A 23,455-nucleotide genomic window follows, 5' to 3' on the forward strand; every position below is an offset into this window, starting at 1 on the left:
AAGACACATGCCTACAAGGTTGCAAGAATGTGTGATTACATCAGATGATGTGGTCAATGAAGAAGGTGATCTGGTACATTATGCTTTCTACGCAGATGTCGAACCTATCAATGCAACTGAGACATTGGAAGATTCGAAGTGGATGAAAGCAATGGACGAAAAACTGAAGTCAATCGAAGTCAACAACACTTGGTCACTTGTCGAATTTCTCCAAGACAAAAAGGAAATCAATGTGAAGTGGGTATACAACGTGAAGTTGAATCCCAGAGGAGAACTGACTCGACACAAGGCGAGGCTTGTGGCGAAAGGATTTCTATAGAAATAAGGAATTGACTTTGATGAAGTTTTTGCACCTGTTGCTAGGATCGAAACAATCAGGTTGGTTGTTGGTCTAGAAAACATAAACAACTGGCAGATGTGCCAGATGGATGCAAAATATGCATTCTTGAATGACCCCTTAGAAGAAGAAGTTTATGTTGCACAACCAGCTAGGTTTGTGAAACATGGTCGAAGCAAGCACATCGAGATGAGTTTCCATTATCTTCAAGAGTAGGTAGCAGATGGGAAGATGAATGTGGAGCACCGCAGAACTGAGAATTAGATTGCAGACATCATGACGAAGGGAGTGTAAGTCGAAGTGTTCAGAAGACTAAGAGTTATGATGAATGTAGATAGATTAGACACAATGAATTAGATGGTGTGTTGAATTGTAATTCCTTGTGTCGAAGCAGGTTGCTCGACAGAGCAAGGAAGTGTCAAACCACCTAGTGTGTTGAGTTGCGTTAGTGTGTCGAAGTGTAGAAGCATGTTACCTCAACCAGAATTTCGACTTAGGCCTATTTTAGTAGTGCTAGCTATTTTGGGTTTGTATACTTTTGGACTTTGGCTTGAGGTCCAAGTTAACCTAAATCTATAAATAGAGGGAGTAACCCTTATTTTTGTAATGAGGTGAATAGAGTATTCATAACACTTGTAATTCATAGTATTTTACAGTTGAAAAGTGAATCAGAAGTTTTCCACAGTTTGTGGGCAAAGAGAAACTCTGCAGAATTTTATTACTCTTCTCTTTCATCGTTTTTTACACTCTTTCTTTCTCCATTGTTCTTCTCTTTTCGTTGTTATTGTGTGGGTGATAACCATCTTGTTCATCAAGATTGATTGAAGTTCTCCATAGGTTTTGGGGGATTTCCAACATCTCTATCATATGTTTAACCTTAATTTGTACTTTGTTATTTTTATTCTCAAATCATTTCAAAACCAAATTTGAAACTCTACTTCACTGAAAATTAAGATAATCAAAATTAGACTGGGTATCGAACCGATGTACATACGAGTTCAAGGTTTTAAGATTAGATCGGGGCTGGACTCCGGTTGAACCGGTTATAAATAAATAATTGTTTTTATATAATAAGAATAATAATGTACAAGAATAATCATATTTTTAAAATGATATAATTTTATTTTTTGATAATTTCATAATAATTAACACTTAATAGTTTATTTAATTTTTTATATAATTTTTATATTTTTAAAATTATATATTTAAAAATTATCAAACAAAATAACAAAAAAGTATCTAAAATGTCATCATCCTCCTGTTTTTGTGTTAAAAATATACATTTACTCTATAATAAAGTAATTAATTCTAACTTTTACACAAAAAAAAGGGAAGCAAAATATTAAAACCAAAAGTAATTGATCGATAAGCTAAGTAGGTCAAGACTTTCGTTTTAATAATAATAATAATAATAATAATAATAATAATAATAATAATAATAATAATAACGTACTGTGTATTATGTATTATTATATAAAATTCACTCTCATTAATCAAATGAATAGAGAACAACAAAGGAATTGAGAATAGTTTTTACTTTAATTTTTTTATTTGGTTTTTCTACACTAGTTACTATGCACTAGAGTGATTAGAGAAGGAAGGAAGAAATTAAATCAAACATCTTTTTGATTCAAAATGAAACCCTTTATCTTGTTTTTATAAATCAAAAGCAAAATCCAGTCTGATCTTAGAAGGTCCGACCTCGAGAAATCAAAGTAGGTGACTTGGTGCTAAAAAAGATAATCTCCCTAAAAAGGATTCATATGGAAAATGGATCCCCGACAATAAAGAACCATGTGTAGTGAAGAAAGCTTTCTCTGGTGGAGCTTTAGTTCTCACGAACATGGATGGAGAAGAGTTGACACATCCTGTCAACTCTTATGCAGTTAGAAAATATTATGCCTAAGAAAAAGAGATGGATAATGAAAGCTCGTTAAGTTGAAAACCTGAAAGGAAGACTTAGGCAAAAATGAGCATCCCGGTGAGTTGAAAACCCGCAAGGGCGACTCATGTGAAAATTAGGAATAAAGAAAAAATTAAGTCTGGTAAGTCAAAAACCCAAAAGGGCGGCTTAAGCAAAAAAGGTAAATCTCCCGGTGAACTGAAACTCTTAGGAGCAGTTCATGCAAAAGTTGGGGAATACTCAAAGGCATAAGACTGCAGCAACACAACTCAATGTTGCAACAAAATTCAGATAGTAGTGAGCAATCCAACCGCCATCTCCAAAAGCAAAGTAGTGAGGAATAGAGGACATAGGAGAAAATAAAAAATGTTGTATTTCGATGGAAAGTTCAGTTAATTTTTTCATTTACATTTATTTTGCTTACTTTCTTTGTAATCTCCTCTTAAAGAGAATTACGTCTTCATGTATCCCATGTATGAGTTATTCTTCTTATCAAATAAATTTGTTTAGTCAAACATTGCTTCATGAATTACTATTGTTTTTCTGCTTGTTTACATAATGTTATTTTTATTCTTGATAAAATAAAACCTTAAAACAATGGAAATAATACAAAGCTTTTGAAAATTTTAAATTGTTTTGATTTTTGAAAATGTTGAAGGAATATTTGTTGGTTTACAACAATGTATTAGATTCACAAGACGTAAGGCATCTCATTGATCATCTTGATCTAAGCAAGTCAAAAATGGCTATTCTTCCGGAAACAAAAATCAACATGAAGCCTTCCTGGCGGTAAAGCAGAAATCAAAGTTTTGCAAACCATCTTCATGGTGTCAAAATTGTTCAAGACTAAGGGTGTCGGAGAATTAGAACTTGATATCCACAAAATGCATAAAGCAATATATACATACATTCATTTTTCTTACATATCATGTACAGAGCATACATACATAAGCCTCAACCTGGATTCAGTAGCCTCTTAGGGATGCTCAGTGTAATCCTCAGCAGGAGCAAGATTCAAGAGGTGGTCTCAAGAGTATATCATATATTTTCTTCAGTAAAAGTTGCTTTTAGAAGACCATCATTGTTATGATGATTCTCAAGACGTGTTTTCCTCCCTAGCAAGTGATTGATGTGTGAGTGCATATTCTATTATGTGTGTTTTATATGATGTCAAAACTAGGATACTTTAGTGTTTATGTATATTGGATGATATCCTCTGTTTCTCTATGTGCATCTTAGCATTAGGAAGCATAAAAGCATTTAGAAACATCTTTGAAAAGGTCTCATGCATCAAACATACATGAAAATCAGTTTTTGTGAAAAATTGCATTACAGGTCGACACATGCAGATGACAGGTCGACCTACAAGTCGATACATTTGTGAGCAGGTGGACCTATAGAAAAAAAATTCTGGCTATAGGTCGACGCATATACTGTAGTATTAAAGCCTGTAACTTCTGTTTTATGTGCCAACTCCTCAAGTCAACACATAAGAAGCACATAACTTTGTCAGGTCGACACATTACCTTGAACAGGTCGACCTATGCATCAAAAAGGTCGACATATAACTTTAATAGGTCGATCTATACGATAAAGTTTTTCAAAAAATCATATTTTTTTAAAGTTTTGTGCATTCCTTTTTGCCTCCACTAGCCCATGCATATAAATACATCATACATGTATCACTCTCTATTAAGGTTTCTAGAGTGAGTAAAACCTACATGAATCCAGGATTTCAAAGCATTATATCCATCTTCAACTCCATCTATGCATACACACAATCAAACTACACATAATCATTTTTTGATAGGGTGCCATCTAGATTAGGATTGATAACGTCCAATTAGGTTTGTTGGACCGCGAATGTTGGGTTGAGAACTTTGAGGAATTCAAATCAGAAAATCGAGTTAGGGTTTTCCTTCAAGATCTCTTAGGGTTTGAAGGTTTTGGACAAGATTATGCAATTCAGGTCCGATCGAGTGAAAGCCTTGGGATAAGGGGTGCCTTGCAAGGGAGTAACGTGAGACGGTGGATTGTGTTGGAAAATATTGGGTTTCAACAAGTGTGCATTTGAGATTAATTCAGTCGGGTGAAATGCGTGGGACAAGGAGAGCCTTGCAAGGAAGTAGTCAGAACATGTGAATTTAAGCGGACTTTTTGGTTACTTGATCAATCTTTGATCAAGGGTTTTGGAGGTGTTAGAGTCAATATCAAACTTAGGGTTTATGGGATTTTATATCTTCATCTCTTGTATACATATATTTTGCAAAGTAAGATTTATTATAATATCTCAATTCGAATTCAAATTGAGGGAAGACCTAGCCAAAAATAAATCCGTGTGTACTCTCTTTCTCTCTATCTCTTTTGTTTTTCGGTTTGTAAATTATCGATTGCATTGATCGATTGATCAACATAGTTTGGATCATTATTTTGACTATCTTTCAAACTTGTGTTATTATAGTGGTCACAAAAAATTTGGTTGTGATTGGATTTCTAAGAACAACGAACACCATATAAAAGTCTAAACATTTTTTATCGCACACTAAGTGTTCTACAAATTGCTTTACTTACATTTTTATGCGTTTTGATCATTAGAGATAGACTTGTCCTAATATAGTGTATTCAATAAGTTATGTTTAATTATTGTTGATTGACTTGGATTATTATCATAACATTGACACCTTTATGCATATCTGAGCTTTTTGATAGCAAGTTCGGTTAAACGATTTTTGATCTGGGAAATATTTGAAACTAGATTTCGCGCCATATATTTTAAAACCAATATTTAATTCAAGTTTTAACTTGTGATCTATTCACCCCCTCTAGATCTTGGCATATTGTCTAACAAGTAGTATCACGAGCTCCGATTGATTTCATGCTTAAGATTTGCTTATTAGATAACGACTACCGAACCTAAAGGGGCGTATAATAGAGCACCTATTTTTACTGGTGAGAATTAAGGATATTGTAAAGCTTGTATGTATATCCATGTCAACTCCGTTTATAAGGGCGTATGGGATGCCATCATTAATAGTCCTAAAAAATTACAGTGACCAATGGTGAAGATGTCAGTGTACCTAAACCGGAAATTCAATGGGATGTTAACGATAAAAAGTTATGGTCACATGATTGTAAGGCACAAAATATTATCATATTCGCTTTAGGTGTTGATGAGTATTATCGTGTTTCCCATTATGAAATCGTCAAAGCTATGTGGGACACATTGGAAGTTGCCTATGAGGGAACTAATGAGGTCAAACAACCTAGAGTCATCACATTGAATCAAGAGTTTGAACTCTTTTGTATGAAGCACGGCGAAACCATTGCGGACATGCAAAAGAGGTTCACACATCTTATTAACTGGTTGAATGCTCTAGGTAAGCCTATTTCCAATGATATTTCTACTAATAAGGTTTTGAGATGTCTTAACAGGGAATGGTAACCCAAGGTCACCACTATCAAAGAGGTGAATGATCTTAAAATACTTGATCTCACTACTTTGTTTTGAGATGTTTTATATATATATATGTGTCTGTCAATTGTGTTACACAATATCAGTTTTCATTTTATTACATTTCTATCTATTAAAATTGACTCTCATGCCGTTTTATTGACAATTTATTTATTTACTCGTCACGTCATTAAAAATCTAATGTGACACTTTTCTAAATGCATTATTTCAAAATTTCTTTTATTTATTTAAAAAATATATAATGTTTCGTTTATAAATTCTTCTAATTAAAACACTTATATTTTCATATTCTCTCTCTCTCTCTCTCTCTCTCTCTCTCTCTCTCTCTCTCTCTCTCTCTCTCTCATACTTCTAAATAGACAAATAAATATTTCAATATTTAAAAAAATATATAATTCTTATTTATAAATACAGTTATATGTTACAAAATTTAACTTCAAATATTAAATCTCACACCTTTCCTTTCTTTCTCATATGGGTTTGCTACCGGCACCGAAATTGGAACAGATTAAAATGATCGGCATCTAACATGTAAAAAAATTTATTCATTCTTCTTTTATAAAAAGTAACAAATTAAAGTGATTGCTTGATTTGTGTTTTTGAGATTTTTAGGATTCTTCTTTCTTGATGTGTTAAAATAATCTATATGAGGTTTATTAAGCCAATTCATAACACTGTAATTTACAAATATAGTTATACACTGCAATAAGGTTTATTTAATCATTGTTGCTGCTAATTTCTAATAGTGAAGTTACCGGTATTTGAAAACGGATTAAAGTTGATTAATTAAGTTTATTATTATTTTTTCTCTTTTAATTTTTATGTTCTCTAAATTGATTTTTGGATCTGATATGATATTATAGGAAGAGTAAAGATGAATAATAGGAAAATTGATTCTTTTTTCAAAAGGAAAGCATGTGAAATTGAAAGGAAGAGAGAGATGAAGAAATTATAATCCCGACATCCGAATCTGAAACAGTTCTTGAGAATCCAACAATTGAAGAGTATCATGGTTTTGAAAATTCTTTGGAACGCGATCCTGGAAAGCGTCCTCCGATTTGGCAATATCCATCAAATCAAGTGGATTCAATACGAAGAGCTTATCTAAAATGGGGTCCATATCAAATTCATTCAGAAAACTATCCTTTGTCCGGTAACGAGGATCATCCGAGAAGGTTTCAACATACTTGGTTTAGCATATTTCCATCATGGTTAGAATATTCACCATCTGAAGATGCCGCATATTGCTTACCATGTTACCTTTTTAGCAAAAAACTAAGTGGACGTCCCGGATCACTTGTCTTTATTTCTATGGGTTTTAGAAATTGGAAGAAAGTTAGGAATGGAAAACATTGTTCCTTTCTTAAACACATAGGGAAGGATCCTTGCTCACCACACAACAATGCAATGGAAGCTTGTCAAGACTTGTTGAATCAAGATGGTCATATTAGAAATGTTATTCAAGTGCAAAGTTTAAGTCAAAGAATGAATAATCGGTTACGACTCAAGACTTTAATTGACACTGTTCGTTGGTTAACACTACAAGCTTGTGCTTTTAGGGGTCACGACGAAAGTAGCAAATCAAGAAATCAAGGTAACTTTCTTGAGTTATTGAAACTTTTAGCATCCTACAATGATGAAGTTGCAAAAGTTGTGTTGGAAAATGCTCCACAAAATTGCAAGTATACTTCACATCAAATTCAAAAAGAGCTCTTGCAAATTCTTTCTAGTAGGGTGAAAAAGAGTATTCGTGAGGAAATTGGTGATTCCAAATTTTGTATCGTTGTTGATGAAGCTCGTGATGAGTCAAAAATGAAACAAATGGCTCTTGTATTAAGATTTGTTGATAAAGTTGGTTTAATACAAGAGAGATTTTTTTATGTCGCACATGTTAAAGACACCACATCTTTAACTCTTAAGGAAGCAATATGTGATATACTTTCTTGACATAACCTTGATGTTTATAACATTCGTGGCCAAGGGTATGATGGTGCTAGCAATATGAGAGGAGAATGGAATGGTTTACAAGCCCTCTTCATGAAGGATTGTCTTTATGCATACTATGTTCATTGTTTTTCTCATCGATTGCAACTTGCATTAGTTACATCATCAAGAGAAGTCAAACTTGTTCATAATTTTTTTGAGAAGCTGATCTTTGTTGTGAATGTTGTTTGTTCTTCTACAAAGAGTCATGATGAGTTACAAGCTTCCCAATTAGAAGAAATTGCTTATTTGTTAGAGATTGATGAGATTGTAACTGGTAAAGGTGCAAATCAAGTTGGTACATTGAAACGAGTTGGAGATACTCGTTGGGGATCACATTACGATTCAATTTCTAGCTTGATAAACATGTATGAAGCAACTTGTTTAGTTTTAAAAAAAATTGCAAAAGATAAAGGGAGTTATGCTACACGTGGGGATGCAGATAATTGTTACAATTACTTGAAGGCATTTGATTTTATATTTATTTTGCACTTGATGAAAGAAATCATGGGAATAACAGATATGCTTTGTCAAGCCTTACAAAAAAAATCAAGATGTAGTTAATGCTATGAACTTGGTTCGTTCAACAAAACATCTTATTCAAGGTTTGAGAGAAAATGGTTGGGATATATTGTTTACTAAAGTGGTATCTTTTTGTGAAAAACATGGTATTGAGATTCCTGATCTTAATGATGTTCATTCAACAACAAGATTTGGACGCTCCCGTCTTGAAGAGAATCAAGTCATAATTCAGCATTACTTTAAAGTTGAAATCTTTTTCACTACCATTGACAAATAGTTACAAGAGTTGAATAGCAGATTCAGTGAGTAGACATGGATTTGTTAACTCTTTCTTGTTCTTTATCTCCTAAGGATGAATATAAAGCTTTTAGCATTGATACTATTTGTTCTTTAGTTGAAAAATATTATCCTATGGATTTTAGTGATCAAGAGAAGAACAATTTGCAATTTCAACTCCAACATTTTCTATTTGTTGCTCGTCAAGCATCAAACTTGAATAATTTATCAACTATTCAAGAACTATGTTCATGTTTGGTTGCATCTGGACAGGCTGAAACTTACTTCTTGATTGATAGACTACTTCGTCTTATCATGACTCTTCCTGTTTCTACGGCCACAACTGAGAGGTCTTTTTCAGCAATGAAAATTATTAAGACTAAGTTGAGAAACAAGATGGATGATGGGTTTCTTGGAGATAACATGACAGTATATATTAAAAGGGAGATTAGTGCAAGCATTAGTTCAGAGTCAATTATTGACGATTTCAAGTCACTCGGAACACGTAAAGCATTACTTTAAGATAGTTTTAAGTCATGTAATTTAAATTTTTAGTAATTAACTTTGTATTTATTTTAACTTTAATGTTTTATTTAAAATACTATTTACATTTTATTTATAGTCTTTATTTTACGTTAGCGGTCATCCCAAATTTTTTTATCTGACTCCGCCACTGCTTGGGTCATCATTTGGACATATCTCGTAGATTTTCCTAGTTTGTTTAAGAGAAAATACCACTGAGTGAAAGCCTTGAGAGATTTAAACGCCAAAGACAGATTGCAAAGGATATCACTAGAGAATTAAGAGATCATATAATGTCTTTCTACTTCTACTCCTTATGTATTTCAATCATTATTATGAGTAGCTAACCTTTTTCTTCATCATGTCATTATGTATGTTTTAGTTATTTAATTGTATTGATGTTTATTCTCATGTTAAATGCATGTTATATCTCATACTTTTCTCCGGACTTTATTTTCTAGTGAGAAGTACTCTTTATATTTAGACTAAGGATATATATATTTATGCCTAATGTGAATTGATCATTTATAACTTGTTTTTCGAACATAAATAATTGTTGAGAAGGACTTTTTAGATTTATGCCAAGATTATTCATATATCGAATGCTACTTTAGAGATAGATTTATATTTGATATTAACATATTATGTTGAATTACAATATTATTGTATTATTTATTAATTCGAAAAATCTTCAAATAAACAATATAATTAGTTTTAAAAACATTATAATAGACATGATTAATATTCCCGAGTGATAGATGTCAATATTAAGTGATGGATAAAATGTTATATATATATATATATATATATATATATATATATATATATATATATATATATATATATATATATATATATATATATATATATATATATATATATATATATATATATATATATATATATATATATATATATATATATATATATATATATATAAAATCTCAACATCTCTCTATCATATGTTTAACTTTAATTTGTACTTTGTTATTTTAATTCTCAAATCATTTCAAAACCAAATTTGAAACTCTATTTCACTAAATTAAGATAATCAAAATTGGACTGGATATCGAACCGATGTACATATGAGTTTTCAATCGGATATAAATAAATAATTTTTTTATATAATAAGAATAATAATGTACAAGACTAGTTATATTTTTAAAATGATATAATTTTATTTTTGATAATTTCATAATAATTAACACTTAATAGTTTATTTAATTTTTTATATAATTTTTATATTTTTAAAATTATATGTTTAATTATTTAAAAACATTTAAAAATTATCAAATAAATAAAATAACAAAAAAGTATCTAAAATGTCATGATCCTCCTATTTTTGTGTTAAAAATATACAATTTACTCTATAATAAAGTAATTAATTCTAACTTTTACACAAAAGAAAAAAGAGAAGCAAAATATTAAAATTAAAAGTAATCGATCGATAAGCTAAGTAGGTCTAAGACTTTCGTTTTAATAATAATAATAATAATAATAATAATAATAATAATAATAATAATAATAATAATAATAAAAATAAAAATAAAAATTATTGTGTATTATGTATTGTTATATAAAATTCACTCTCATTAATCAAATGAATAGAGAACCACAAAGGAATTGTGAATAGTTTTTACTTTAATTTTTTTATTTGGTTTTTCTACACTACTTACTATGCACTAGAGTGATTGGAAAAGGAAGAAATTAAATCAAACACCATTTTGATTCAAAACGAAACCCTTTATCTTGTTTTTATAAATCAAAAGCAAAATTCGGTATGATCTTAGAAGGTCCGGCCTCGAGAAATCAGAGTAGGTGACTTGGTACTAAAAAAGATAATCTCCCTAAAAAAAGATTCATATGGAAAATGGATCCCCACCAATTAAGAATCCTATGTAGTGAAGAAAGCTTTCTCTGGTGGAGATTTAGTTCTCACGAACATGGATGAAGAAGAGTTGACACATCCTGTCAACTCTTATGCAGTTAGAAAATAGTATGCCTAAGAAAAAGATATGGATAATGAAAGTTCGCTAAGTTGAAAACCTGAAAGGAAGACTTAGGCAAAAATGAGCATCCCGGTGAGTTGAAAATCCGCAAGGGCGACTTAGGTAAAAATTAGGGATAAAGAAAAAATTAAGTCCGGTAAGTCAAAAATCCAAAAGGGAGATTTAAGCAAAAAAGGATAAATCTCCCGGTGAACCGAAACTCTTAGGAGCAGTTCACGCAAAAGTTGGGGGATATCCAAAGGCATAAGACTGCAGCGACACAACTCAATGTTGCAACAAAATTCAGATAGCAGGGAACAATCCAATCGCCATCTCCAAAAGCAAAGTAGTGAGAATTAGAGGACATAAGAGAAAGTAACAAATGTTGTATTTCGATGGAAAGTTCAGTTAATTTTTTCATTTACATTTATTTTGATTACTTTCTTTGTAATCTCATCTTAAAGAGAATTACATCTTCATGTATCCCATGTATGAGTTATTCTTCTTATCAAATAAATTTGTTTAGTCAAACATTGCTTCATGAATTACTATTGTTTTTCTGCTTGTTTACATAATATTATTTTTATTCTTGATAAAATAAAACCTTAAAATAATGGAAATAACACAAACCTTTTGAAAACTTTAAATTGTTTTGATTTTTGAAAATGTTGAAGGAATATTTGTTGGTTTACAACAATGTATTAGATTCACAAGACGTAAGCCATCTCATTGATCATCTTGATCTAAGCAAGTCAAAAATGGCTATTCTTCCGGAAACAAAAATCAGCATGAAGCCCGCCTGGCGGCAAAGCAGAAATCAAAGTTTTGCAAACCATCTTCATGGTGTCAAAATTATTCAAGACTAAAGGTGTCGGGGAATTAGAGCTTGATATCCACAAAATGCATAAAGCAATATACATTCATTTTTCTTATATATCATGCACATAGCATACATACATAAGCCTCAACCTGGATTCAGCAGTCTCTTAGGGATGCTTGTTAGATGCCCAAAAGTGCTTATTTGAGCTATCAAATATGGGCATCTTTCACTCCATTTCCTTGCTAAAGTGTTCAAAACCACCTTTGTTTTAGATGAATTGCAATACAATGATAAACGACATTGGTACCTTTGATTTGTGTGTTATTGTGCAGGAATTAGGCATGAAATAATAGAAAATGAAGCCACAAGAAAGTTGGCAAAGGGACCAAAAAAGGGATGCATTCATCAGCTTGCTCACTAGGCGAGGGTTGTGGGGAACAGCTCGCTAGGCGAGCACCCAGCGAGAACTCAGCGAAGAGCTCCAGTATTTTACAGTAGCAAATATCAACAAGCTCGCTAGGCGAGCAGCCAGCGAAGGTGGTAGCGAATACGTCCAGACTTGGCCAAAAGCGCAGCCAGCACTCACTCGCTAGGCGAGCCATTAGCGAGCTCCCAGCGAGCAATTACAGTAGCAAAACCTCCTAAGCTCGCTGGAGCGAAGGGTGAAGCGTGTGCTTCGCCTAGCGAAGGTTTTGTTCGCCTAGCGAACATGCCAATCTGACTTAGGATATTTCTCTGGGCGCAGGTGCCACAGGTGCCTCATTTTGGGGCTCGCTAGGCGAGCCATTCTGCTCGCCTAGCGAGCATGACAGCTCAGTAGCAGCACTATAAGTAGCAAGGGCTACTTTTTGGAGCCATACTTTTACACCTCCATACTTTTGTACTTTTTAGATATTTTCCAGCATTGCTCTAGAGATCTTTTGTGACCTAGAAATCATTTCTCTTCATCTCTTAACAATCTTTCACAAAAAGAAGGTGGATTCCCATCCAATCTCGATTATTCGACTCGGATGTTGATCAACCTTCTTCCGAAACTTGTTAACCAAGCTACCATGAAAATGAGTAGCTAAGTTCTTCATTTTGTCAAGGTTAGATGTAGATGATCACTAGCTTTGTGTGTAAATGGGATGATCTTCATTTGTAAACTCTTTAATGGTGAATATATGGTGAAAACTTTGTTTTATTGAAAACTCTTTGTGTTGGTTTATGATCGAGAGATGTTTACCAACTCTTTACCTAGGTTTTCATCCAATCTTGTTTGTTAGCTAGAGATAGTAATGAATGATTTTGTTCACCATAAGGTTGAACCAAAAAGTTGTCATTTTGATAGATTGTGTTAGAGATAAACAATGGATCAAAATGGGAAAACTCACAATGTGTGTTAGAGATAAACACATTGGGAGGACTTTGTGAAATAGTTTATCATCTAAAGGAGTTTATAAGTTTTGTTGATCGAACATATACATGCAAAGTGATCGTCGAACCCTAACTTTGGCAATATTTCTCAAATATTAAAACCAAATCTTTTACCGCATTTTATCACACTTTTATGCAAGATACCGTGACTAAAACCAAAAACCCCCTTGTTACTATGAGTTAAGAATTGAAACAACTGTCGAAAGGCGGCGATATCTCACAATCCCTGTGGAGACGATAACAAAAACCCGACACTTAAAATTACATTCAACAAAATGGCGCCGTTACCGGGGATTGTGAATTGATATTGCGAGCATCGCAATAGTTGCTTAATTTTTAGCTTTCGAAATTTTGACTTGTGCTTGTAATTTGTTTGGTTTAGTGTGCAGCTTTCGTTTTATTGAGGGCAGATTCTTATGGACGAACTTCTTTTTGATCCCGAGATCGAAAGAACCGCAAGGAGGCTAAATAGCAGAACAAGACGAAGGAGGCAACAGGCTAGACAACGACAAGAACAAGGAGAAAGTTCTTCTACCACACATCCACCACCGTTCATACCTATCATGGAACCACCACCACCGCCCATTTCCACTCCATGTGTAAACAGTCCAAGGAATACTGCTCAGTTTGCCAACCACACGGGAAGGCAAGCCGAGATGAAAACGGGAACTCTTAATTTACTATATGGAAGTCCATTCACCGGAATGGACCATGAAGATCCCTTTGCTTTTCTCACAAAATTTTACGAGATAGCATTGGCGGCCGGAGTTGATCAAGCTCAAGAGCTCCCGTTGTTCAAAAGATTATTTCCCCACGCTTTGCTCAGCAAAGCAAAAGATTGGTACTTAGATCAAACACCAGCCGTCATGACAGACTGGAACGTGTTGGAAGAGAAGTTCATCGAAAGATTTTTCTCCCACAACCGGTTCATGGAATCCAAGACGGCCATCTCAATGTTTTCACAAGGAACCAATGAATCATTAAATGAGGCGTGGGAAAGATTCAAATTCATGCTTCGGAAGTGTAAAGGGCATGGATTTGATGAATTGACTCAAATCCATATTTTCAAAAATGGACTTCAACCAAATTGCAAGACTTTGTTGGATGCTACCTTGGGTGGTTCTTTATTGTCTAAAAGCGCCGAAGAAGCTACAAATATCATAAATCGAATGGCTCTAAATGATCTTCAAAGTCAAAGTAGAGGCAACTCTTTGAAGAAGCCGGGAGTGCTTGAACTTGGGACGAACGATGCCATTCTTGCCCAAAACAAACTTATTTCACAACAAGTGGAACTCTTAACGCAGCAAATAAAAGAGTTGAGAGAACCTTCAAAAGATAAACAAATAGCTTGTTGTGAGCTTTGCAAAGGTGAGCATGACACCGGATTTTGTCCACCTCCTGGGTTCGAAGAAGTAAACTACATGGCGAACCAACGAGACTACCAACCGAGACAACAACAACAACAACAACCTTATCAACCACATCCTCAAAATCAACAACAACAACACTTCCAAGGGAATCAAGGGTTCCAACTTAGGAGTAACTATTACCATAACCAAGGTTATGGGGGTGGTTCTTCTAGCCGTCAAAACCCTCCCCAAAATCCTTATCAACCTCAACAACCGTCGGTCGTAACTTCAAAATTAGAAGAGACATTGACACAATTTATGCAAATGTCAATGGCTAATCAAAAGAGCAACGATGCGGCAATTAAAAATCTCGAGACTCAAGTTGGGCAACTTGCTAAGCAACTAGCGGAACAACAACCCGGTCCTTCTTTTTCGGCGAACACGCAAACAAATCCTAAGGAGCATTGTAAAGTGATCACGACAAGAAGTGGGAGGGAATTGATTAGTGAAAATAAAAAAAGAGATGAAAGTGAACAAAGAGAGGAAAAGAAAGAAAATGAGGAGGAAATATTGGAGGATAATATTGATGGTGAAGTGGGGGAGTGGAGTGAAGAGGAAGTTGAAAAGAACGAAAAGAATGGTGAAGTTGAAAAGAAAGAAAGTGTGGAAATTGAGAAAAATAAGAGTGATGAAGTAATGGTGGAGGAAGTGAAAAAGAAAAGAGCGAGAAGTTCTAGAGTTGCTAAAGGAAAGGAGGTAGTGAGCGCTACTCCAATCCAAAACCTTCCTTATCCACATGCTCCATCCAAAAGGGAGAATGAACGGCATTACGCCCGGTTCATGGATATTTTTAAACAACTGCAAATCAACATTCCGTTTGCCGAAGCCTTGGAGCAAATGCCCAAGTATGCCAAATTCATGAAGGACATACTTACAAAAAAGCGGAGGTATACGGAACCAGAGACCATTGTCCTAGATGCGAGCTGTAGTGCAATCATTCAAAGGACGCTTCCAAAAAAAGAGGTTGATCCGGGACGAGTTACTTTGCCGGTTAAAATTGGTGATATCTATGTCGGAAAAGGACTAATTGATTTGGGGTCAAGCATTAATCTTATACCGTTGTCTATTGTAAAGAGGCTTGGCAACATTGAAATTAAGTCCATCCGGATGACGTTGCAATTGGCCGATAAGTCGACCACCCATCCTCATGGCGTAGCCCAAGATGTTTTGGTTAAAGTCGACAAATTCTTTTTCCTGGTCGATTTTATTGTTATTGATATGGAAGAAGATGATGATGCTCCGCTCATTCTGGGCCGACCGTTCATGAAAACCGCGCGCATGATGATAGACGTTGATGACGGTTTGATGAAGGTGGGAGTCCAAAATGAAGAAGTTACATTCGATCTATTCGAAGCAATGAAGCATTCAAAAGATAGAAGTGATAGCTTTCGCATCGATGTGATCGAAGAGGCAATTTTGGAGGTTTCTAAGCATATTCATGAGATATCTCCTATGGAGTTAGCTCTTGACGACTCATTTGAAGTTTTCACAGTTGAAGAAGAGCAAGCTCTTGATGAATGCTTAAGGGAACTTGATGGTTTAAACGAACTACAACCGTGGGAAGTTGAGGAGGAAGACTTGAAGAAGGAGGTTAATGACGAAAAAGCGCCTATTGAATTGAAAATGTTACCTTCTACTTTGAAGTATGTATTCCTAGATGAGACCGAAGCAAAGCCGGTCATCATAAGCAACCTTTTGTCAAATGATGAAGAAGCCCGTTTGATCAATGTGCTAAAAAAATCAAGAAGCCATGGGTTGGACTCTTTCCGATCTCAAAGGAATTAGTCCTTCCTATTGCATGCACAAGATCTTAATGGAAGAGGATTTTAAGCCGGTAGCTCAACCACAACGCCGCTTAAATCCTACTATGAAGGAGGTTGTTAGAAAGGAAGTTGTCAAGCTGTTGGATGCGGGAATGATTTACCCGATTTCGGATAGTCCATGGGTTAGTCCTGTGCATGTGGTTCCGAAGAAAGGTGGAATTACCGTGATCCGAAATGACAAGGATGAGTTGATCCCTACTAAAGTTGCAACGGGGTGGCGAATGTGTATTGATTATAGGCGGTTGAATACCGTAACTCGAAAAGATCATTTTCCACTCCCGTTCATGGATCAAATGCTCGAAAGACTCTCGGGGCAACAATACTATTGTTTCTTGGATGGCTATTCCGGGTATAACCAAATTGCGATTGACCCGACCGATCATGAAAAGACGGCTTTCACATGTCCGTTTGGAGTTTTCGCATACCGAAAAATGCCCTTTGGGTTGTGCAATGCACCGGCGACTTTCCAAAGATGTGTGCAAGCCATTTTTGCCGACCTTATTGAGAAAACAATGGAAGTCTTCATGGATGACTTCTCGGTATTTGGTGGTTCCTTTAGTCTATGCTTGGCAAACTTGAAAACGGTGCTTGAAAGATGTGTGAAGACCAATCTTGTGCTTAATTGGGAGAAGTGCCACTTCATGGTGACCGAGGGGATAGTGCTTGGCCATAAAGTCTCTTCAAGAGGGCTTGAAGTTGATCGTGCTAAGGTTGAAGTGATTGAAAAGTTACCTCCTCCGGTGAATATGAAGGGAATTCGAAGCTTTTTGGGGCACGCCGGGTTCTATCGGCGCTTTATCAAAGACTTCTCAAAGGTAGCTAAGCCTTTGAGTAATTTGCTAGCTAAGGACCAGGTATTTCTCTTAACCGATGAATGTTTGCAAGATTTTGAAACTTTGAAAGAAAAATTGGTTACCGCTCCAATTATAGTCGCTCCAAATTGGAATTTAAATTTTGAGCTAATGTGTGATGCGAGCGACTATGCAATCGGAGCGGTATTAGGCCAAAGAAAAGAGAAAAATTTTCATGCGATACATTACGCAAGTAAAGTTCTTAATGAGGCTCAAATTAACTATGCCACCACTAAAAAAGAATTACTTGCGGTAGTGTATGCGCTTGAAAAGTTTAGGTCTTATCTTATAGGGTCTAAAGTCGTAGTGTATACCGACCACTCGGCGATTAAATTTTTGCTCACCAAACCGGATTCGAAGCAAAGGCTCATCCGTTGGATCCTCTTGTTGCAAGAATTTAATGTGGAAATCAAAGACAAGAAAGGATCGGAAAATTTGGTGGCGGATCATTTATCTCGCTTAGTTAATGTGGAGGTTACAGCTTCAGAGAAGGAAATCCGGGAAGAGTTTCCTGATGAAAAACTTTTCAAAATTCAAGTTAGGCCGTGGTTTGCAGACTTTGCGAACCACAAGGCTAGTGGTTTTGTGCCTCCCGACCTAACTTCGAACCAAAAAAGGAAGTTTCTTTCGGATGCCAAGTATTACGTATGGGATGACCCGTACTTGTTTAAGTTGGGTAGTGATAACCTTTTAAGGAGATGCGTTACTGGCGATGAAGCGCAGAGCATCCTTTGGCATTGCCACAACTCGCCTTACGGCGGACACTATAATGGGGTGAGAACGGCCACTAAAATCCTTCAGTCAGGATTTTATTGGCCCACTATTTTCAAAGACGCACATACCCATGCGCAAAGTTGTGATAGTTGCCAGAGAAGCGGTGGGATTGGTAAGAGAGACAAGATGCCTCTCCAAAACATCCAAGAGGTCGAAGTATTTGATTGTTGGGGCATCGATTTTGTAGGACCATTCCCACCCTCTTATGGTAACGAGTATATGCTTGTCGCAGTTGATTACGTTTCTAAGTGGGTTGAGGTGATTGCCTCACCTCAGGCGGATGCGAAAACGGTAATAAATTTTTTGAAGAAAAACATATTTTCCCCTTTCGGAACCCCCCGAGTGTTGATAAGTGACGGAGGGTCATACTTTTGTAATGCACCGTTGGAAAGCATTTTAAAACATTATTGTGTATCACACAGAGTGGCAACTCCGTATCACCGACAGGCTAATGGGCAAGCCGAGGTCTCTAATCGTGAGATTAAGAGAATTCTCGAAAAAACTGTGTCAAATTCGAAAAAAGAGTGGTCACAAAAATTGGATGAAGCGTTATGGGCATACCGTACCGCCTTTAAAGCTCCAATTGGGCTCACTCCCTTTCAATTGGTGTTTGGTAAAACTTGCCATTTGCCGGTCGAATTGGAGCACAAAGCCTTGTGGGCTCTGAAATTTTTAAATTTTGAAAAGGATTTGGCCGGTGAGAAAAGGAAGGTGCAACTGCTTGAATTGGAAGAGATGCGCAATGCCGCATATCACTCAAGTTGGTTGTACAAAGAAAAGGTAAAAAAATATCATGACAAAAAGCTTCAAAAGAAAGAATTTGTGCCCGGACAGTTGGTCCTATTGTTCAATTCTAGGTTGAAGTTATTCCCCGGAAAGTTGAAATCAAAATGGTCCGGGCCATTTCGGGTCAAAGAAGTGAAGGAGTACGGAGCTATTGTCATTGAGGACATGGAAAAGGAGAGTTGGACCGTTAATAGCCAACGTTTGAAGGTTTATCTCGGCGGTCATGTGGATCGCGAGAGCTGTGTTATTTCTTTGGATGCTCCTATGTGAGCATCGCACCGTCGAGCTTATCTGACGTTAAATAAGCGCTTGTTGGGAGGCACCCCAACATTGTAAGTATTTATAGTTTTTCTGTGGTGTCGTATTGGGATTCCAATTGTTAAAACCTTGCTGAATGTACCAAGAATGTTGTTTTTGAAAAAGCAAATGCTGTCATGCTCGCTAGGCGAAGCAGTAGCGAGCGGATTCGCTAGCTGCTCGCTAGGCGAAGCAGCAGCGAGCGCTGCGTGGCAGCACTCATTTATTTATCAGCAGGCCACTCTTTTGGGCCCAAATGCAACTTTTCTTTTTACAACTCTGAACTGAAGCACTCACACAACTCTCACAAACACTCTCTCACTTTTCATCTCACTCACAAACACTCAAACCCTAAACTGAAGCATTGCAAACCTCACTGCACTTCAAATTCAATCAATCTCTTTCACTAAGGTTTGCCCTAATTCCATTTCTTTATGTTTTAACTTTGTAAATTTCGGATGCATATGAATTTAGGGTGAATTTGGGGGAATGGGTATATTAGGTTTTGCATGTGGGTGTAGATTTGCATGTACATTATAACGATGCTTTTCTTGATAGATCATTTTGTTCTGAAATAGATACCATGAGAACTTGGGTTTTGCCAAAATTTCACTGTAAACATTGCAGAACCCAAAAACCCGTCAGATTCGCTACAACTCGCTAGACGAATCAGTGGCGAGCGTTCGCTGCCACTTCGCTAGGCGAACCTGTAGCGAAGCTTCGCTAGGTTCTCTCTAGGCGAAGCAGCAGCGACCATGACAGTAGTTGGAGTTCTGGTTTTGCTTTCTAATTTGTTTTGTGTTTGTGTTGTTTCCTCTCTATGTCTGTACAGATGGAATCCAGATCTGGAGCTTCGAAAAAGAGAAAGGGCGGGAACACTTCTCGTCCCGTACCAATACAATTCGACACCGACAAGTTTGTCGGGCCAAAGCAAGCCGCAAGATATATTACTTTGGAAAAGCGAAAGATTTTGCCGGAAAAGAGATTTTTAATCAACCCTGAAGGCACGAACCGAACATTCGCCGGGTTGATTAACAGCAAAAAATGGGACCGGTTAATTTCCCCCCTAGAGCATTACGATATCGCAACAGTGCGTGAGTTCTACGCGAACGCACTGCCGAACGATGACGAGCCATTCACATGGACGTCTAGAGTGTCCGGCCGTCCTGTTGCGTTCGATAGGGATGCAATTAACCGTGTCCTGGGTGAACCGCTCCATCTGGGAGCCGAGGAGAGAGACACCTACCACCAAGATCTAAGGCTTCACCGGGATACTGATGCGATTTCTGCTGCCCTGCTTTTGAAAGGGAAATCAGTTGAGCTGAACCTGATAACATGAAATTATATCACATTTTAGGACTTAATTCAATTAAATTATATTATTATTTACTTTAATTTATTTCATTTTATCAGATATTACGCGGTATTTCCTTTCTATTTATCTCAGGTAGTCTATTTGAAGCAAAAGTAAAAAAAGGAAGAAAAGGAGGTGCAAAAAGAAGTTTTTGGAAACAAATAGCAAAAGCCAAGCCCAGCCCAAAGAAGGCACAGGCGTTGTGCCTGTGACGAGCGTCACAGAGGCTGTGACGAGCGTCACGCTGTATACACTTGTGTGACAAGCATCACACATGGTGTGACGGACGTCACACCATTCCTCTACATTTTTGCCTTCAGAGACGTTGAGTCCTATTTGCACGCTGAATCATATTTCCACGCCTATCCCTTCGTTACGTGAAGACCCCTTGACGCGGACTACTTCTGAAGACCGTTACGGAAAGTACCAATATAAATACCAGCTTTGCAAACCCTTCGACGGTTCCACGCTTCCAGACTTTTTCCAGTTTTCGCTTTTTCGCATTTTTTCTTTTTCCAGCAGCTTAAGCATATTCCTTATAGTACTTCTTTTATAATTTTTATATTGTTTCTTTTGCAATTCTATTTTCTTTTCTAGCACTTAATTAATTTTTCGCACAATAGTTTCTACACCGGAAACTATTGTGTACCTTTTTCCGGATCTAACCTTACGTTAGAATCTAGTTTTTTATTCCTTCGCTTTATTTTTCTGCCTGATTGAAGAACTCAAGAACAAATTCAACCGGTCTGTGGTGGAGTGTTCAAGACCTCTATTTAATTATTCAGGTTCTTTATTTATTTGTTGAATTTATATATGCTTGTTTTTATTATTAATTTATACTGCTTGCCTGCGATGAATCTGTTTATGCATGCTGATTATTTGGATCTGTTGAGTATGTCTGGCTAATTTATTTAGGTATCGGTATGTAAAGTAAGCGGAATAAGGAATCAAAACTAAGTTGGTTAAATTTTATTTAAAATTAAAGTCACTCTTTTCATGGCCTCAATTTACAACATTAATCCCAAAGTTTTTGTACGAGAGTAAAAGACATAAAGAAGTTAAAATCAATAGAACGAGAGTTTGAGGTTTTGACTGGACAGTGTAAATTGGACATTAATTCTAGATCAGGGCGAGAGCAATTTCTAGAGTTAATTAAATTCTAACCTTTTTCAAAAAATATTTTTAAAGATTGAATGTGAGGACGAGAGTTAAGCGTTTGAATTTAATTATATAACCTAAGTCAACAGAGCGAGAGTTTGAGATAAGGGTGTTTAAACGATTAGTGTTTTCTTAAAAAGAGTTTCTATAGATTCTATTGTTTTCAAAAAGTGATTTTGGACTTAACTAATAAGTGACAGCTACGTTAATATAAAGTCATGGTCTATTCAACAGAGCGAGAGTTTGAGATAAGACTTTTAATCAATAGTATCTACTGAAAAGATTTATTTTAAAAACCAAGAAACCAACGAAGATTTGATTCCCTAATTACGACGAACTACATACCGATATCCGCTTATTAGATATTAATTTTAGATCTTATTTTAGTTTTAGCTTTTTCCCCAAAAAATCAAAGTATTACCTGCCTTAGCTTTACGAAGTAACCTTAGATAACGGTATATCGATTCATAAGTCTCTGTGGGATCGATATCTTTTAAAACTACGCGATAGAACTGTGCACTTGCAGTTTGTACCCCAATTCGACTCATAAAGTCGAGCGATCAAGTTTTTGGCGCCGTTGCCGGGGACTTTTATTTAGTCGATATCATAACTCTTCTGTTACGCTGTAGAGACTAAGGCTTTTCTTTTTCTTTTCTTTCTTTCGTTGATTTGTATGCCACGCACTCGCTCACAAGGCGAGCCGTTCTACTTACGAATCAACGATATCGAACTATATCTCCGAGTCTTACGACGAATTTGGGAATATCGTGCTGCAAACAATCTACCTCCTGTAGAACTTCCTGATTTCAAAAATATTTTCCCTTCGATACCCGAGATGGCAGAACCAGCTCATGCTCTTAGAGATTACGCCGCTCCATCGCAAGATGAACCACATTCAAGTATTGCTCCACCCGCAATCGAAGCAAACAACTTTGAACTCAAACCTTCACTGTTGCAGGCAGTGCAACAGAACCAATTCTCTGGAAATCCTACCGAGGATCCTAATCTTAATTTATCCGTATTTGTCCAATACGCTGATACTGTTAAAGCTAATGGTATCACTTCAGAGGCAATTCGACTTCGTCTTTTTCCTTTCTCACTAAGAGATAACGCTAGAAGATGGCTTCAATCTCTTCCTTCCAACTCAGTCACCACATGGAACGAGTTGAAGAAAGTTTTTCTTGCTCGATATTTTCCACCGAGCAAAACAGCTATGTTAAGAGCCCAAATAAATGGATTTAAACAGAAAGATAACGAGTCTCTTTTCGAAGCATGGGAAAGATACAAAGACATGATGAGACTTTGTCCACACCATGGTTTAGAAGACTGGTTAGTAATTCATACATTCTATAATGGTCTCCTGTACAACACGAGGTTAACAATAGACGCCGCCGCAGGTGGTGCACTAATGAACAAACCTTATGCTGACGCTTACCAACTTATCGAAAGCATGGCTCAAAACCACTATCAGTGGGGAAGCGAACGAACAATGGTGGAAAAACCTCAAACGAAAACTGGCATGTACGAGATAAGTAACCTTGATCATGTTAATGCAAAAGTGGATGCTCTGGTCCAGAAAATTGAAAGTTTAAATGTATCACCTCCAGCCACCGTAGTTGCCATAACTCAGAATTGCGAAGTCTGTGGAATCCAAGGTCACACTCCTGCAGATTGTCAACTCCTAACAGGAATCCAAGCGGAGCAAGTAAACTATGCACAAGGAAGCCCCTACTCGCACACTTATAACTCAAATTGGAAGAATCA

General features: G+C 36.1%; 1 non-coding gene across 1 annotated transcript; it reads right to left on the reverse strand.

Annotated features, from left to right (window-relative positions):
• Nucleotides 1-22,904: 22,904 nt before the first annotated feature.
• LOC127116098 (small nucleolar RNA R71) lies at nt 22,905-23,011 on the reverse strand. Its single transcript, XR_007801082.1, has one exon. It is a non-coding gene; the product is annotated as a small nucleolar RNA R71 (small nucleolar RNA).
• Between the last annotated feature and the right edge of the window lie 444 nt (nt 23,012-23,455).

This window comes from Lathyrus oleraceus, chromosome 1 (assembly GCF_024323335.1).
Source record: "Lathyrus oleraceus cultivar Zhongwan6 chromosome 1, CAAS_Psat_ZW6_1.0, whole genome shotgun sequence".
Lineage (NCBI taxonomy): Eukaryota > Viridiplantae > Streptophyta > Magnoliopsida > Fabales > Fabaceae > Lathyrus > Lathyrus oleraceus.